The following is a 14,060-nucleotide window of genomic DNA, read 5'->3' as shown; positions in this document are numbered from 1 at the left end:
ACCATAGAAGCCTTTAATAGGGGGATCTGCGACCAAATCCCGCCTGACATGTTAACCCCTCTCGCCCCTTCCATAGCAACCAGCCATGTCTACCTCAGGAAACCACAACGCGGGGGTCGAGGACCAGACCCGAGAGACGTGGGGATTCATCTATTAAAAATGTCTAACAGTAAGACCGGCGTTGTTGCCCCTCGTAACCAACCACAGCGCAGCTTTCATTTTGGCAGATCAGTTTGAGAAACTAAAGCTGAGCTCTGATTGGTTGCTATGGGCAACAACGCCGGCTTTACTCCTGGACAGTTTAGCTGAATGAGGCTCATTATATATCATCATTGCGGACATTATATATATTATCCTCAGTCGTATGCCAAGGCGTGTGAAGCAGATGGTGGTCATGGACCATACCATCTGACCATGACATCTCCAACCATTGTCCAGGTGGCATGATATGCCCACCATGCCTATGGACATGCATTCTATATTTTATAATAAAACACACATATACAGTCATATAAAACCTTCCACTGCCAACATATCACAACGCACCGGCGTAAGCGCTTCACAGAATTGCCATTACCTTCTGCCAGTCACATTAATGTCCCCTCTGTCTTTCCGCCTCCTGACCCGGAAGCTATTGCAACCCACTTCCGGTATATGCGTTCCAGCTGGCGTTTGGAGTAGCACGGTCAGCCCCGCCCCTTCTCTCGGATTGGTCGATGTGGGGCGGCCTGTCTCTACCGCTAGATCTGTACTGGACGATAGAGCGCAGGCTGCCTAGGTGTGAATTGTGTGTGAATGTCGTCCGTTACGCCGGGGCATAAAAGGAGATATCCAACAACCGTTCACGGCTTCAGTGGACAGATAGGGTGTCTTTTCTGCACCATGAGCCCCCTGCTGCCCACAGAATAAACAGTTGGGGTGCACAGTTTTAAAACTATGGTATGGGAGGGCGACGGCCATTTTCTTGTAGTCCTAAAAGAAGACCCCTGTGAAAACCAGACGTGGTTCCTGTTGGGGTTCTGCATCTGAGTTTTGGACATTGTGGACAAGCATAAACCCGCGTAGACCGGGGCCTCATATTAATATCTAGTATGTTGGTTGATAATATAGGGGGGCTAACCCATAATGGCCGTCAATAGTCACCACGACAACTAAAAAAGTTTCCCTCTGCCCATCAGCAGCCGATGGGTTACCATGGCAACCGTGGGCATAACTAAGAGGCATGGCCTAATACGTTGCCTGTGGTTTCGCTTATTTTACGCCATGTTTTTTGCAACAAATTTTGGATCATGTCGGCAAATTTTAAACAACACCCCTTTCACGATGCCACGCCCTTCTATCTATGCCACACCCTTCTCTCTATGCCACGCCCTTCTCTCTATGTCACGCCCTTCTCTCTACGCCACGCCCTTTTCTCTATGGCACGCCCTTCTCTCTATGCCACGCCCTTCTCTCTATGCCACGCCCTTCTCTCTACGTCACGCCCTTTTCTCTATGCCACGCCCTTCTCTCTATGTCACGCCCTTCTCTCTATACCACTCCCTTCTCTCGATGCCACGCCCTTCTCTCTACGTCACGCCCTTTTCTCTATGCCACGCCCTTCTCTCTATGCCACGCCCTTCTCTCTATACCACTCCCTTCTCTCGATGCCACGCCCTTCTCTCTACGTCACGCCCTTTTCTCTATGCCACGCCCTTCTCTCTATGCCACGTCAGACAATAACATATATGAAAGGCGCCGCCGCCATGGTAACAACACATTAATACTCGCTCTTATTCTGCAGAAGCGCTAACACATAAAACAACGATATGACCTTGGTGTCGCCGTATTTGGACCGGCCGTAGAAGAGTTAACGTGACATTTATTAACATGAAAAACAAATGCGCAGAAACGCGCCAAATACCCAGCTTTCCCAGACACCCTAGCGAGGATACGAGGAGAATCAAGAGCTGACGGGCAGCCCGAGTAGACCAGCAAGTGTCAGGCCCGAGTAGACCAGCAAGTGTCAGGCCCGAGTAGACCAGCAAGTGTCAGGCCCGAGTAGACCAGCCAGTGTCAGGCCCGAGTAGACCAGCAAGTGTCAGGCCCGAGTAGACCAGCAAGTGTCAGGCCCGAGTAGACCAGCAAGTGTCAGGCCCGAGTAGACCAGCAAGTGTCAGGCCCGAGTAGACCAGCAAGTGTCAGGCCCGAGTAGACCAGCAAGTGTCAGGCCCGAGTAGACCAGCAATTGTCAGGCGGTGTTCACACGCAGTGGTTTCCGGCGTTTTACGCCTCGAATTACGGCTGAAAAAAACTCCCCTAATCCGCCTACAAACATCTGCCCGCGGCTTTCAATGGGAATTACGGTCTTCTGTTCCCACGAGCCTTTATTTTACGCGTCGCTGTCAAAATACGGAGCGTAAAATGACGGCTCGTCAAAAGAAGTGCAGGACATTTATATACATTACATGCAGGACACTTCTTGGGACGTTTTGGGAGCCATTTTTCATCGACTCCATTGCCAAACAGCTCCAAAAACTGCCGTAAAATACGCTGCGAAAACCGCGAGTTGCTACAAAAACGTCTAAAAATCAGGAGCTGTTTTGGCCTGACCGGTCGTCCGCTCTGCCGCTGACAGTGACAGTGTGATGGCTGGCCTAACGTTGACGTGAGTGCCGTCCAATAAGAGTACGAGACTCGTAGCCAATGAAAGTGCTCAGATATTGCGCGCGCACCACGCAAACAGCGGCTGTCAGAAGGAATGAAGAGAGAAGCGTGTGCGCGCGACACTGAACAGGGACATCACTACTGGAGGCCTGAGGGGCCAATAACTGGAAGCAATGCCGCTTATCCTATAGAAAGGTCACGTATATGCTGATAACAGCTACATCTCGCCATGGACGTCTAGAAATAGCAACCATAAGTGACTTACCATTATAGTACAGAATGCCATGCCGTGCCGTAGACCGGAAAGACATCTCAATAGAACGATCAGCCGTTAGAGGGAATATAATGTCATATTGAGAAGAACCAAACGTTCATTTCCCATAATGGGAACCCTCCCCATGATCCCTCCTCGTGATCCCTCCCCGTGATCCCTCCCCGTGATCCCTCCCCGTGATCCCTCCTCGTGATCCCTCCCCATGATCCCTCATGATCCCTCCCCATGATCCCTCCTCATGATCCCTCCCCATGATCCCTCCCCATGAACCCTCCTCATGAACCCTCCCCATGATCCCTCCTCATGATCCCTCCCCATGATCCCTCCTCATGATCCCTCCCCATGATCCCTCCTCATGATCCCTCCTCATGATCCCTCCCCATGATCCCTCCCCATGATCCCTCCCCATGATCCCTCCTCATGAACCCTCCCCATGATCCCTCCTCATGATCCCTCCTCATGATACCTCCTCATGATCCCTCCCCATGATCCCTCCTCATGATCCCTCCCCATGATCCCTCCCCATGATCCCTCATGATCCCTCCCCATGATCCCTCCTCATGATCCCTCCCCATGATCCCTCCCCATGATCCCTCCTCATGATCCCTCCCCATGATCCCTCCTCATGATCCCTCCTCATGATCCCTCCCCATGATCCCTCCCCATGATCCCTCCCCATGAACCCTCCCCATGATCCCTCCCCATGATCCCTCCTCATGATACCTCCTCATGATCCCTCCCCATGATCCCTCCCCATGATCCCTCCTCATGATCCCTCCTCATGATCCCTCCCCATGATCCCTCCCCATGATCCCTCATGATCCCTCCCCATGATCCCTCCTCATGATCCCTCCCCATGATCCCTCCTCATGAACCCTCCCCATGATCCCTCCTCATGAACCCTCCTCATGATCCCTCCTCATGATCCCTCCCCATGATCCCTCCTCATGATCCCTCCCCATGATCCCTCCTCATGATCCCTCCCCATGATCCCTCCCCATGATCCCTCCTCATGAACCCTCCCCATGATCCCTCCTCATGATCCCTCCCCATGATCCCTCCCCATGATCCCTCCTCATGATACCTCCTCATGATCCCTCCCCATGATCCCTCCTCATGATCCCTCCCCATGATCCCTCCTCATGATCCCTCCCCATGATCCCTCCTCATGAACCCTCCCCATGATCCCTCCTCATGATCCCTCCCCATGATCCCTCCTCATGATACCTCCCCATGATCCCTCCCCATGATCCCTCCCCATGATCCCTCCTCATGATCCCTCCTCATGATCCCTCCCCATGATCCCTCCCCATGATCCCTCCTCATGATCCCTCCTCATGATCCCTCCCCATGATCCCTCCTCATGATCCCTCCCCATGATCCCTCCTCATGATCCCTCCTCATGATCCCTCCCCATGATCCCTCCTCATGATCCCTCCGCTTGATCCCTCCTCATGATCCCTCCCCATGATCCCTCCGCTTGATCCCTCCCCATGATCCCTCCTCATGATCCCTCCGCTTGATCCCTCTCCATGATCCCTCCTCATGATCCCTCCTCATGATCCCTCCCCATGATCCTCCTCATGATCCCTCCCCATGATCCCTCCTCATGATCCCTCCTCATGATCCCTCCTCATGATCCCTCCCCATGATCCCTCCCCATGATCCCTCCCCATGATCCCTCCCCATGATCCCTCCCCATGATCCCTCCTCATGATCCCTCCCCATGATCCCTCATGATCCCTTCTAATGATCCCTCCCCATGATGCCTCCTCATGATCCCTCCTCATGATCCCTCCCCATGATCCCTCCTCATGATCCCTCCCCATGATCCCTCCTCATGATCCCTCCCCATGATCCCTCCTCATGATCCCTCCTCATGATCCCTCCGCTTGATCCCTCCCCATGATCCCTCCTCATGATCCCTCCCCATGATCCCTTCTCATGATCCCTCCTCATGATCCCTCCTCATGATCCCTCCCCATGATCCCTCCGCTTGATCCCTCCCCATGATCCCTCCTCATGATCCCTCCTCATGATCCCTCCCCATGATCCCTTCTCATGATCCCTCCCCATGATCCCTCCCCATGATCCCTCCTCATGATCCCTCATGATCCCTCCCCATGATCCCTCCTCATGATCCCTCCCCATGATCCCTCCTCATGATACCTCTCCATGATCCCTCCTCATGATCCCTTCTCATGATCCCTCCCCATGATCCCTCCTCATGATCCCTCCCCATGATCCCTCCCCATGATCCCTCCCCATGATCCCTCCTCATGGTCCCTCCTCATGATCCCTCCCCATGATCCCTCATGATCCATTCTCATAATCCCTCCCCATGATTCCTCCTCATGATCCCTCCCCATGATCCCTCCTCATGATCCCTCCCCATGATCCCTCCTCATGATCCCTCCGCTTGATCCCTCCCCATGATCCCTCCCCATGATCCCTCCCCATGATCCCTTCTCATGATCCCTCCCCATGATCCCTCCTCATGATCCCTCCCCATGATCCCTCCTCATGATCCCTCCCCATGATCCCTCCTCATGATCCCTCCCCATGATCCCTCCCCATGATCCCTCCTCATAATCCCTCCCCATGATCCCTCCTCATGATACCTCCCCATGATCCCTCCTCATGATCCCTTCTCATGATCCCTCCCCATGATCCCTCCCCATGATCCCTCCTCATGATCCCTCCCCATGATCCCTCCGCTTGATCCCTCATGATCCCTCATGATCCCTTCTCATGATCCCTCCCCATGATCCCTCCGCTTGATTCCTCCCCATGATCCCTCCTCATGATCCCTCCCCATGATCCCTTCTCATGATCCCTCCCCATGATCCCTCCTCATGATCCCATCTCATGATCCCTCCCCATGATCCCTCCTCATGATCCCTCCGCTTGATCCCTCCCCATGATCCCTCATGATCCCTTCTCATGATCCCTCCTCATGATCCCTCCCCATGATCCCTCCTCATGATCCCTCCTCATGATCCCTCCCCATGATCCCTCCTCATGATCCCTCCCCATGATCCCTCCTCATGATCCCTCCCCATGATCCCTCCTCATGATAGACATGACAAATGTCAATGTTAGAGTTCTTATATTCGAGAGTATAAATACCAAGGACCATAATAATGAAAATATAGGGACCAAAAGACATGGCTGTTCCAGAAAGGCATATCATTGCCGAAAGGGAAGCCAGAGTATTAACGATGAAATTGGCGAGGACTAATAACGGAGGGTTGGAAAGGTCTAATAAAATCCGGTTAAAGGAAGGCGGTGAAGGTCAAGCCCTCATTAAGTCCAGTCGGGGTCCAAGATTTTAATCTATGTTAGGGCCTGTTCACAGTGGACTGCGCTATTGATTCCGTCGTTAAAACGGAAACCTGCCGGAATGGTGAGGAACGGAAACCATTAGCAATGTTTCCGTCATCATTGATATCAAACGCTGATGTGAACAGGCCCTTATCCATCTCACTTCCTGTAAACGTTTTTTATCCAGGTCACCAGCTCTCGGACCCCATTTGAGTGGAGTGATGCCCCAGAACTGTAGGGAAGTAGTGATAGCATTGTGGAAGGATCGAGTATGCCCAGAGAGAGGAGTGTCCTCTTTGTTATTGATGGTATTAGATGCTTCAAAATCCTTCTTCTTAATTGTTGAACGGTCTTCCCAACATATCGTTTTGGGCATGGACATTTGGCAGCATATTTTACTCCACTGCTCTGGCAGTTGATAAATTCTCTTATGTCAAAAGATTTTCCATCAAACGGATTACAGAAACTCTTCATAGTGGGCATGAAGGGGCAGAATGAACATCGCCCACATGGGTGAGAGCCTACTGTGGCAGAAGAAAGCCAACTCATTCGTGGGATGGAAGGTGTGGAGTAATGGCTGCGGACCAAACACTCTGGGAGATTCCTGCCTCAACGCTAAGTAATATGGGAGAGTTTGAAGTAGCCTCTCTAAGATCCGAATCGGCTTGTAGGATAGCCCAATGTTTATGTAGGATGCTGTGAACTTGTGAAGAACAGACATCAAAATTCCTTAACAGTTCACATCTAACAGTGGTCGATGATTTGATTGATTTCCTACTGGCACCATATAGAAGGCCCCGCTAATGGTCGCCTTGGCTCTTGCATACGCCCTATGCAGGACCTTTTTGGGATAGCCTCGTGCTAGGAATTTATGGTATAAAGTATGGCATTCCCGTTGAAAGGCGCTATCCTCTGAACAATTCCTTCTAGCTCTAAGGTATTGTCCGATGGGATTGCCCTTTTTGAGAGCAGGGGAGTGAACGCTCTCCCAGTGCAAAAATCTATTAGTAGCAGTCGATTTCCGAAATATATTTGTATGGACACTGCCACCAGAATCCAGAGAGATTTTGAGGTCAAGGAAATTAATTTCCTTTTCGTATATTTCCAAGGTGAATTTCATCCCGATGTTGTTGGTATTAAGAATATCCATGAAATCAGAGAAAAGGTTCTTATTACCGTCCCAAAAGATAAGAATATCATCAATATATCTGCCCCAAAAAAGAATATGAGATGTCAAAAATAGCAAATCATCAGTAAAAAGTATCTTCCCACCACCCTAATAATAAATGAGTAGCCTCAGATGTGAGCCCTACTGCACACGATCCCAGCCAAAAGATAGAGGAGCAAGAACCTGGCCAGAAAGTACCATCCTCACCTTAGTGATCATGGTATCTCTCCTGCCAGGTACGTACCAGCGGTGCAGAGGTTACAGCCGCAACTGGGCCCGACATCTCCACTGCTAGATAGGAGGACAGCAGCACCTAAATGACATGTCACGCTCAGGGGCCCTGTTATGCCCGCGGTCGCTGACTGCCGACACGTCCCACTTACCGGCATCTCCCTCCTCAGAGACACCGACACACACGGCTCCAGTGCTCCCCTGTGTCCTGTAGGGTGCGCGCGCGCACTCACTCCTGGCCTTTAAGAGATTTTAGACTGGCCCTTTATCAACCCAGTAACACCCTGGACTTTAAAAAGGGCTCTGCCCTTCCTCTCCTTGCCTGAGCGTTGTTGTCTTCCTGCGCTCATCTATGCAAATGGTCCTTTAGTTGTACCCTGCTCCCAGTGTTCCTGTATCCTGTTCCTGTGTTTGTTCCTAAGCCTATTGTGGGAGTCGCGTGTGCCTCATCTGCCACGTCTGGTGTCATCTGCCACATCTGATGTCATCTGCCACATCTGGTGTCATCTGCTACACCGAGCCTCATCTGTATCTGCATCACCACATGTCTGCTACTCCGAGTATCTGCCTGATCTTCTACCGAGGTACCCATATCCGAGAGACTGTTATTGACTGTTTATCCAGCTGCTTCTCCGCTACGGTGGAGCGGCCTAGAGAGTCCACATGCGCCACAGCCGTGACAGGCCCCTGTTACAGATCTCGCAAACTGACTGCCATTCTATTACCAGAGGCATACACTGATGGCAGACCTTGGGGCCTTTCTGAGGGACCCGGCTGCCATGGAAACCATCGGGTGCCAATGGGGTTAGAGAAGGAGCTCCCTCCCTGTGAAACCACTTAGATCTGAAGTAACTCGGATCTCATACGTTAGAGCAGGAGCCCAGCTGTGTTTAGACCGTGTCAGGCACATGCCACAGTGCCGTGAAAAGGTGTATGGGCAGCCAATAAGGGGATTTAGACATGTATACTGGGTACTAGTAAAAAGGATGTTAACCCAGCATAAGCCAGTGCACTTACCGCCTAGATCTGAAGGATCCATCACTGATGGAAAGCGTGAAAAAAATGCGCGCAGCAGCTCCTGCAGCATCCAGACACCAAGGTAACAATCAGAAAGGGGGCACCTGGTTCTGTTCTCCGAACACCCAGGACATAACCCTCTTGCCCACGACCAAGTGCCACTCGGGACATTTTTCACGGCATCCCAGTGGCACCTGATAGTTTTCACGGATCCATTCACTTCAGTGGGTGAATCGGACCCGACTCTCCGATCCGTGAAAAAAATATAACATGTCCTATCTTTCCACGGATCACGGACGGGACTCGGGCGGCGCACACGGAGCAGAGAAAGGTAGAACGGGGTTTAGGGGACCCCGTTCTGGAGACAGGTGTGAATGCCAGAGGTGGGACCTGCATCTATCTGACATTTATGGCATCTCCCGTGGATATGCCATAAATGTCCCTGATGGGAAAACCCCTCTAAGCTACAGAAAAGGGGGCAGATGCCACTTAGGTGCCACTCTACACCAGCCCTTCCCATCAGTGGGGAGGAGGGCAGACTGGTTCTAAACATATCATCTCTGCTGCACCTCCAAACCTCTGAGGGACAGCGATTAACACTGATTAAATTAAACCACCGGATGGACGGCGTCTAAAAACAACGCAAACATCAACGGAAAAACTCCTTCTTTTCTCCTATTCCCCCCCATAAAAAATAAAATAAAAGTTAATCTATGATTTGGAGGGGGGGGGGGGTAAATATTCCAGATCTTCGTAGTTACAACTTGGCTTGTCTGGCTCGTCATGGCCTTGATTGGTTGCAAGGTTCGATTGTCTTTTTTTTTTTTAAAGTATGTATTTTTTATTTTCCAACAATTCCAGACAAATAAACAAATATTCAAAAATTCAACAGCATGTCCCATGGCAATAACATCTCTGAACACTGATATCCATACATTGTAGAAAATACATCCTACAAGTCATATAAATTATTACAGAGGATCCTCGTTAGAGCGGTACGAGAGATTTTACCCCAAAAACAAGGAGAAGAAGAAAGAGTATCAATGTTCATAGGACGTGTAACACATAAAGAAGGGGGAGGGGGAGGGAAGAGGGAGGGGGAGGGGGGGTGGACACGTGTACCCCCCGCAGTACCACAAGGCCACACTGATATCCATACATTGTAGAAAATATATCCTACAAGTCATATAAATTATTACAGAGGATCCTCGTTAGAGCGGTACGAGAGATTTTACCCCAAAAACAAGGAGAAGAAAAGAAAGAGTATCAATGTTCATAGGACGTGTAACACATAAAGAAGGGGGAGGGGGAGAGAAGAGGGAGGGGGAGGGGGAGGGAAGAGGGAGGGGGAGGGGGGTGGACACGTGTACCCCCCGCAGTACCACAAGGCCACACTGATATCCATACATTGTATAAAATATATCCTACAAGTCATATAAATTATTACAGAGGATCCTCGTTAGAGCGGTACGAGAGATTTTACCCCAAAAACAAGGAGAAGAAGAAAGAGTATCAATGTTCATAGGACGTGTAACACATAAAGGAGGGGGAGGGAAGAGGGAGGGGGAGGGGGGTGGACACGTGTACCCCCCGCAGTACCACAAGGCCACACTGATATCCATACATTGTAGAAAATATATCCTACAAGTCATATAAATTATTACAGAGGATCCTCGTTAGAGCGGTACGAGAGATTTTACCCCAAAAACAAGGAGAAAAAAGAAAGAGTATCAATGTTCATAGGACGTGTAACACATAAAGGGGGAGGGGGAGGGAAGAGGGAGGGGGAGGGGGGATGGACACGTGTACCCCCCGCAGTACCACAAGGCCACACTGATGTCCATACATTGTAGAAAATATATCCTACAAGTCATATAAATTATTACAGAGGATCCTCGTTAGAGCGGTACGAGAGATTTTACCCCAAAAACAAGGAGAAGAAAGAAAGAGTATCAATGTTCATAGGACGTGTAACACATAAAGAAGGGGGAGGGAAGAGGGAGGGGGAGGGGGATGGACACGTGTACCCCCCGCAGTACCACAAGGCCACACTGATATCCATACATTGTAGAAAATATATCCTACAAGTCATATAAATTATTACAGAGGATCCTCGTTAGAGCGGTGCGAGAGATTTTACCCCAAAAACAAGGAGAAAAAGAAAGAGTATCAATGTTCATAGGACGTGTAACACATAAAGAAGGGGGAGGGGGAGAGAAGAGGGAGGGGGAGGGGGGGTGGACACGTGTACCCCCCGCAGTACCACAAGGCCACACTGATGTCCATACATTGTAGAAAATATATCCTACAAGTCATATAAATTATTACAGAGGATCCTCGTTAGAGCGGTGCGAGAGATTTTACCCCAAAAACAAGGAGAAAAAAGAAAGAGTATCAATGTTCATAGGACGTGTAACACATAAAGAAGGGGGAGGGGGAGAGAAGAGGGAGGGGAAGGGTGGACACGTGTACCCCCCGCAGTACCACAAGGCCACACTGATATCCATACATTGTAGAAAATATATCCTACAAGTCATATAAATTATTACAGAGGATCCTCGTTAGAGCGGTACGAGAGATTTTACCCCAAAAACAAGGAGAAGAAGAAAGAGTATCAATGTTCATAGGACGTGTAACACATAAAGAAGGGGGAGGGGGAGGGAGGGGGAGGGGGAGGGGGGTGGACACGTGTACCCCCCGCAGTACCACAAGGCCACACTGATATCCATACATTGTAGAAAATATATCCTACAAGTCATATAAATTATTACAGAGGATCCTCGTTAGAGCGGTGCGAGAGATTTTACCCCAAAAACAAGGAGAAAAAAGAAAGAGTATCAATGTTCATAGGACGTGTAACACACAAAGAAGGGGGAGGGGGAGAGAAGAGGGAGGGAGAGGGGGGATGGACACGTGTACCCCCCGCAGTACCACAAGGCCACACTGATATCCATACATTGTAGAAAATATATCCTACAAGTCATATAAATTATTACAGAGGATCCTCGTTAGAGCGGTGCGAGAGATTTTACCCCAAAAACAAGGAGAAGAAGAAAGAGTATCAATGTTCATAGGACGTGTAACACATAAAGAAGGGGGAGGGGGAGAGAAGAGGGAGGGGGAGGGGGGGTGGACACGTGTACCCCCCGCAGTACCACAAGGCCACACTGATATCCATACATTGTAGAAAATATATCCTACAAGTCATATAAATTATTACAGAGGATCCTCGTTAGAGCGGTACGAGAGATTTTACCCCAAAAACAAGGAGAAGAAAAGAAAGAGTATCAATGTTCATAGGACGTGTAACACATAAAGAAGGGGGAGGGGGAGAGAAGAGGGAGGGGGAGGGGGGGTGGACACGTGTACCCCCCGCAGTACCACAAGGCCACACTGATATCCATACATTGTAGAAAATATATCCTACAAGTCATATAAATTATTACAGAGGATCCTCGTTAGAGCGGTACGAGAGATTTTACCCCAAAAACAAGGAGAAGAAAAGAAAGAGTATCAATGTTCATAGGACGTGTAACACATAAAGAAGGGGGAGGGGGAGAGAAGAGGGAGGGGGAGGGGGGGTGGACACGTGTACCCCCCGCAGTACCACAAGGCCACACTGATATCCATACATTGTAGAAAATATATCCTACAAGTCATATAAATTATTACAGAGGATCCTCGTTAGAGCGGTACGAGAGATTTTACCCCAAAAACAAGGAGAAGAAGAAAGAGTATCAATGTTCATAGGACGTGTAACACATAAAGAAGGGGGAGGGGGAGAGAAGAGGGAGGGGGAGGGGGGGTGATTGACACGTGTACCCCCCGCAGTACCACAAGGCCACACTGATATCCATACATTGTAGAAAATATATCCTACAAGTCATATAAATTATTACAGAGGATCCTCGTTAGAGCGGTGCGAGAGATTTTACCCCAAAAACAAGGAGAAAAAGAAAGAGTATCAATGTTCATAGGACGTGTAACACATAAAGAAGGGGGAGGAGGAGGGAAGAGGGAGGGGGAGGGGGGGTGGACACGTGTACCCCCCGCAGTACCACAAGGCCACACTGATGTCCATACATTGTAGAAAATATATCCTACAAGTCATATAAATTATTACAGAGGATCCTCGTTAGAGCGGTGCGAGAGATTTTACCCCAAAAACAAGGAGAAGAAGAAAGAGTATCAATGTTCATAGGACGTGTAACACATAAAGAAGGGGGAGGGGGAGGGAGGGGGAGGGGGGTGGACACGTGTACCCCCCGCAGTACCACAAGGCCACACTGATATCCATACATTGTAGAAAATATATCCTACAAGTCATATAAATTATTACAGAGGATCCTCGTTAGAGCGGTACGAGAGATTTTACCCCAAAAACAAGGAGAAAAAGAAAGAGTATCAATGTTCATAGGACGTGTAACACATAAAGAAGGGGGAGAGAAGAGGGAGGGGGAGGGGGGTGGACACGTGTACCCCCCGCAGTACCACAAGGCCACACTGATATCCATACATTGTAGAAAATATATCCTACAAGTCATATAAATTATTACAGAGGATCCTCGTTAGAGCGGTGCGAGAGATTTTACCCCAAAAACAAGGAGAAAAAAGAAAGAGTATCAATGTTCATAGGACGTGTAACACATAAAGAAGGGGGAGGGGGAGAGAAGAGGGAGGGGGAGGGGGGGTGATTGACACGTGTACCCCCCGCAGTACCACAAGGCCACACTGATATCCATACATTGTAGAAAATATATCCTACAAGTCATATAAATTATTACAGAGGATCCTCGTTAGAGCGGTGCGAGAGATTTTACCCCAAAAACAAGGAGAAGAAAAGAGTATCAATGTTCATAGGACGTGTAACACATAAAGAAGGGGGAGGGGGAGGGGGGTGGACACGTGTACCCCCCGCAGTACCACAAGGCCACACTGATGTACAGGATTCATATCATGATTGGTGTCACACCAGACAACGGACGCTCCAGGTACCAGGTGGAGGAGCCAGAACATGCAATCAGCTTCTGTTTCATGTGAAGTGATAAGAGAGGAATAAAATTCTCCCACAGCTTAAACCCCTCAGTTTTGTGCTCTTTCCGGAGGGAGGTTTCCACCCAATCCATGCGGAAAAGGTAAGATAGTTTCTCCAGGAAGATACCATGTGTGGGGGGGGGGGGGGGGGGTGTTCGTTATCCAGACCTGGAGGATCGCCTTCCTGGCAGCCGCAGAGACAGAGTACAGCAGGTTTTTGTGATGGTTCGGGATAAGGAGCATGGAAGGTGCCAGGATCCCAAAGAGACCCCACGATTGGGTTGAGGGGCATTGTATGGACAAAACATTGAATCTTACGCCAAAACTCAACAATAGTTGGGCATGACCAGAGGCGATGTAACAGGT

The 14,060-nt window shown here is 49.6% G+C and overlaps 1 protein-coding gene across 6 annotated transcripts in view; it reads right to left on the bottom strand.

Moving 5' to 3' along the window:
• The window catches only part of LOC142663485 (uncharacterized), a 53,682-nt gene that overhangs the window by 7,591 nt on the left and 32,031 nt on the right, over window positions 1-14,060 (bottom strand). For 2 of the 6 annotated variants that reach the window (XM_075842158.1, XM_075842160.1), the window contains exon 1: window positions 578-1,204. The exons of 3 other annotated variants lie outside the window; for them this stretch is intronic. The gene's annotated coding sequence lies outside the window, so the exon portion shown is untranslated. One more of the 6 variants, XM_075842162.1, reaches the window with a different exon arrangement.

The sequence above is a fragment of the Rhinoderma darwinii genome, chromosome 11 (genome assembly GCF_050947455.1).
Source record: "Rhinoderma darwinii isolate aRhiDar2 chromosome 11, aRhiDar2.hap1, whole genome shotgun sequence".
Lineage (NCBI taxonomy): Eukaryota > Metazoa > Chordata > Amphibia > Anura > Rhinodermatidae > Rhinoderma > Rhinoderma darwinii.
Note: the sequence above shows the minus strand (reverse complement) of the source record. Positions and strands in the feature narration are given on the sequence as shown.